Here is a 6,000-nt window from a genome sequence, read left to right on the forward strand (position 1 = left end):
TATGGACAACAGTTGCACCATCTGTTCATCGATTTTAAAGCCGCATATGATAGCATAGCCAGGGTAAAACTGTACACGGCCATGAGAGAATTCGGTATCCCGACGAAATTGATAAGACTGACTAGGCTGACCCTGACCAATGTGCGAAGCCAGATAAAAGCAGCAGGATCACTTTCAAGAGCATTCGACATCAGCAACGGTCTACGACAAGGGGATGCCCTATCATGGGTCCTCTTTAACCTGGCCCTCGAGAAAGTGATCCGTGATGCTGATGTAAATGCAAGAGGTACGATCCTCTTTAAGTCCACCCAACTACTGGCCTATGCTGACGATATCAAAATCATTGGAAAGACCACCCGAGACGTACAAACTGCCTTCATCCAGATCGAGCAGGCGGTAATCGGCGCGAGATCTTGGGCTGCACATCAATGAAGGCAAGACAAAGTATATTGTGGCAACGTCAGCACCGAAAACCAACCAACCAACAACATCAAACCGCACCGGTCAAACAGGAAGAATAAGGATAGGAGAATACAATTTTGAGACCGTTGATAATTTCTTCTATTTAGGGTCGAAAATCACAACCGATAACAGTTACGATGATGAAATCCGCGCACGGTTGTTAGCCAACAGAGCCTATTTTAGCTTACAAAAACTGTTCCGCTCGAAACGTCTCACCATAGGGTCAAAGCTCTTACTGTATAAGACAATGATCTTGCCAGTCCTCATGTATTCCTCGGAGGCTTGGGTTCTTAGCGAGAATAATTGCGAACTCTTGGCCGCGTTCAAGAGAAGAATCCTCCGAAGAATTTTTGGCCCCCTACATGAGGATGGACGATTCCGTAGCCTACATAACGATGAAATCTATGAGCGATATAACTGTCCGGTTGTGTATAAAATCCGACTCAATAGGTTACGGTGGGCGGTCACTTAATCCGTATGGATGAGGATGATTACACCCGGAACGTTTAGGAAGGGCAATATCTATGGTAGAAAAAGAAGACGAGGCAGACCCTGCCTAAGATGGAGCGATGGCGTAGGTCAGGACGCCAGACAGCTTTTAGGGATATCGAACTGATGGACCTCGGCGCAAAACCGGGATGTCTGGAGTTCCTTATTAAGGCAGGCCTAGACCGGATATCGGTTGGTGCGCCATTGATGATGATGTTGATATTGGCTATGGTGGGTACTGTTATCGAATCTCCATTTGCATGTTACTTTTAACTTCTCTCTCTCATCTAAATTGAAAATTTCCACTATACATTGCACTTATTTAGCTGCAACCTGAGACATTGTTGCATGAAGCGATCATTCCATTTTTGAATAAGTTGCTCAAGATCAGCTTTGCCATGAGAGGCTAGGAAAACATTCTTTGCGTAAAGCGACAGAGACACGAAGCTGCCTTTCAACTTTACGTTCCAGATTGTGATAAAACATGATACTAGGTATTGCCGCAGGACATACTAGATGAATTCGTGTTGCAACATGACTAAATGCCTTCTCTAGATCTCAGAAATGCAATGTAAAGGGGCAACGCTTCTCGCGGCGTTTCTCTATGAGTTGCCGCGCAGCGTGCGTTGTGTCAGTAGTTCTCCAGTTCTTGATAATCCCGGCTTGATTCACGATTATTTCAATGATGTTGCGAATATAGCTGTCAAGAATGCCTTCAAAACCCTTCATGGTATGGGACAGCTACCTGATCGGACGGTAATTTGAACACTGCTGGACTGGCTTCCCTTTTCCATATTGGAACGGTGATGCTTTCTTTTCAGCCAGATGGTCTTGTACCTTACTCAATAACCCGATTAAGGAACTCAATACATACGTAACCATCGGTTCGGGAACTGTGTGTAGATAGTTTTTTTATTATGCCTCTAGGGGGTGATTGTCAAGAAGATTAGCCATTTCCTTAGTGGGAATGTAGGAATGTATATTGCCGGGAGGTGTTGGTGGACATGAGCGAGTTTCGCGTAGTTTTTGGTAGATATTCAGGTTAAGAGATATTTTAGAATATTTAGTGACATAGTGATCAGCGTATTAGTGGTGAATTTGGTGATCATCTGTAATATGAGTTTAATTCGGACTCAGAATGAGTCGTTGTGTGGAGTGTATCTGTTGTGCGGTGCAATCGCCCACTCAGGTCGTTTTATGAGGATAAGGATGTATTGAGGTAGGATAATGAGGCCATTATAATAGAGAATTCGATTTGGGAGTATGGCTTGGGTGAGTTTATTGGCAGAGTGATCAATGGATACCAGATTAGGTTCAGGTGATAAATCAATGTTTGATATTTTCTTAGTTAAGCTATAGTATATATGGTTATATGTTAGTACCTCGTCGCTAGTAATGGGGGAGTTAATGTGAAGAAAGAGTTATTACCTTCTTGAAGGATTTTTTTCGCCGAGTCTTTTTTGGACTCTTCTGGTTAGAATTTGAGTTGAAGCCCAGCTTTCTTGGCGAGTGTTTCTAAAATTTTACCTTCATTGTTAAATAACGAAAGGAAATACCTGTATGATGGTAAAGACAAATCCTAGTACAAGATCTCAAACCAAATTACTCAACTTCTGAACGTCTGGGTTTTATGCAACGGACGGCGTAGGGTAATGTGAAATTCGTGGAGGGGAATATGGATGCGAATGTGTGCATCGGTGTCTTTAAAAAATATGCAAAGTGCAGCGCAGAGAAATTGGGTGTTTGTCAAACATTCAAGATATGCCGAGACAGTGACACGAAACAAAGCGTGAAAAACATGTTTATGATAGTATTCAATCGTCTGAAGCTACTCAAAATCTCTCCACTCTCCGGACGGTAATACTAGTCAGATTCTGCGAGATTATATCGATAGGCTTCGCGAAAGTGCCATTTCGAAAAAATACTTGATAGAGCATCTTCTCGAATGATAGAGAAAAAATCCAGCCGAATATGTGCAACGTGTGGCCGAATTCAAGCCACTGGCCAGCGCAGGCTATTAATGATGCTAAAAGTCTCCATACGGAGTATTAACTAGTTTTTTTTGAGTTTTTAATGTCAATATTATTATTAATTAATTTTCTCTGCATTGTATCCAACAGACGTACGTTACGTTTTTCTAAAAAAAAATTGACAAGTTTGACAGGCCACGCCCTTGTTTTACAGCGGACTTTCTGACTGTCGGGCTGCTGTTTTATCAACAACAATCCAACCATTTCCAGGAAAACTTTTCCGGGCAATGAGTCATGTTGATTTCTTTTTGTAGCTAGGAACCCGTCTATAATCTTCTCTTGAGTCGCTATCCAGTCAAAGGGTTCTTAAGGCATATAAACTTTCAGGTGGCAATTTCTGTTGTCCAATACATCTTTAAGGGACTATACATGTAGGAAAGTGATGAAATGGAAGGTAACTGCTCTGGTTTGTTGATGACCTGGAAGCCGTTTAGATTGGCAGCCTGATTTCCCTGAAACGATCTCGCTATGGAAATTATCAAATTGGTTCCACAATTTCCAGTGATACCTTTTCTTTCGAATGGTAGCGAAGAGAAAACGAGTCTGGTACAACACTGATGATGAACTTTCCTCTTTAAGTTCACCATCAGTGTTGTACCAGAGTGTTGATCGTGGTTGTCAAAGGTTTTGAGCATATTGAGGTTTATTCATGCTAAGATAGAACTTCGTGGAGCAGAATAGGTTTAGAAACAATACTCGCTATTGTAATTCGTTGCAATAGAAATTAGCATTGGGAATCACATCGTCACTTTTGAGTCGACCAATATGTGAAGTCGAGTGCGGTGATGGTTGAGTGCCAACGTTCGTGTGTTCGAATCCTGGTTGGCTTGAATGTTCGTGTTCATTTTTATGCTTATTACACGCAGAGCATTAAGTGCCGTGATAATGAAACGTAAGCACAATCTCATTGAAACTTAAGGGGGTCATCCCGTGTGTCGGGTTGGAGAAATCGATTTTTTTTGCATGAATTGTATCTATATATAGTGGAGAATATGTGGGCAAAGGGATTTTCCGATATTCCGAGTTGTTCAGAAATTACAGGGTTAAACAGGTAAGGAGTTTGCAGCCGCGGCTAGAGTACTCGTTGAGAAAGAGCATCGAATCTTTTTTTACCTCTTAGTTTTTTACCTGAGCCTTATAAATTCGAACACAGGTGTAAATATAAAAGGATGGAAAACCAATCATTTGTCTAAACTTATTTGCTGTTTGGAATAAAAAGGATAATCCAGTCTAGAGTGAGTACTTCAAGCTATACTCAGTGAGGCTTTCAAGCTATACTCAGTTATATTTTGTTGTAAGTATTGTGCTGTTTGTGTGTTCAGTGATTTTTCTAAATGGATCGTATGCAGGGAGATCGCTTTAACGTTCAATGTCATGCTCGCACTAAAAAACGAGTATTTCATGGGAATCGATACTTATCAGAGAAGAAAAAGGACTTCGCATCAACACCAGCAAAGAAACTTTTAGCAAGCATGAACATGGATGTTCCAATTGCAACAAGTTTTATATATTGTATATTGGATTTTGCTGGAGTTTTCTTGGGTATTTCTGCAAATAATAAAATATACGTAGTAGTAAAAAAGGAATGCGTAGGACATGTCAAGAAAAGAATGGGAACGCGGCTTAGAAATGCAAAGAAGAATCACAAAGGCATTGGTGGAAAAGGGGCTGGAAAACTTACTGATAAGGTTATTAACGACCTCACTACATTTTTTGGGCTAGCTATTTGTCGACACGCAAATTCGATAGAAGGAATGAAGCAAGAAATTTGGGCAACTTTCTTCCATAAATGTTCTACAGACGAAAATCCTCAGCATCAAAATTGTCCAGCAGGCGAGGTCAGTTGGTGCAAATGGCGCAAAGCGGAAACTAAAGGAGAACTGGATAGTTTCCACCACGAGAAGGCACCTTTGACTGAAGAAGTTCAAACAGTCATCAAACCAATCTACGAAGATTTGTCACGAGATGATCTGTTGAAAAGATGTTTAGGAGCAGAGACCCGGAGTAACAATGAGTCGTTAAATGCATTGATCTGGACTTTCGCTCCTAAACACCTGCATTCTGAGGCCAAGGTCGTAGAAATAGCCACTTTTCTGGCTGTAATTATTTTCAATGAAGGATTCAATGGCATTCTCAAAATCTTAGTGACAATGGGATGTCAAGTTGGTCACATATGTCAGGTTTATGCCGACCGCCTAAATGAAGCGCGAATTTGGTGGTCCGAACGATGATCGACTGACCTCGCTAAAAAAACCAGAATTGAAACCAGAGAGCAAAAATCGGCCTTACAAGACTTTTTTGAAGAAGCGGAGGGTGCTCTCTATATACCAGGTATAGCAGATTAATGATGAGTTAAAATTTTACTGTTGATAATCACATTTATATTTTCAAATGCGTTTTTCTCGAAACTGCATCTTGAAAATCGGCTGTCACCATAGCTCAAAATCTATCCAACCAAATTCTTTGAAATTTTCACAACTTCTTTAATACATATTTCTACGGTCCGCAAACTAGGATAATTGCAATCGGACGGGTCGTTTTTTTTATTCATAAAAAAGCGGTAAAAAAATCACCAAAATACAAAAAATTAATTTTAAAAGCCTACCAAAAATTTACCTTTTAATATTTTCTAATTATCCTAGTTTGCGGACCGTGGAATATTGTCCACATTAAAATGCCGGTTAGTTTTTTTCCTCAGATGAACACAGCGCCCTCCAGCGTGGCAGCAGAAAAACACCTTTTTTTGGAGATGGGTGCATAAATTGACACGTATTCCGAAAACTAGCTACGATATCAAGCTGAAAAGATTACCACATATACTAGAGATAATAATAAATATATGGTGAAAAAATCACGTTTCTATCTTTATCCAGTCCTTCATAATTTTTCAAAAAAAGCAAAAAAAACGGCCTTCACACGGGCGCTTAAGACTATGTAAATGCTCTATACTCCAAAAAGGAGTAAACAGGAGAAATACAATATGTGCGAGTCATAAGTTAAATTTTATGTATTTCGTGCA

This window comes from Hermetia illucens, chromosome 4 (assembly GCF_905115235.1).
Source record: "Hermetia illucens chromosome 4, iHerIll2.2.curated.20191125, whole genome shotgun sequence".
NCBI classification, from domain to species: Eukaryota; Metazoa; Arthropoda; class Insecta; order Diptera; family Stratiomyidae; genus Hermetia; species Hermetia illucens.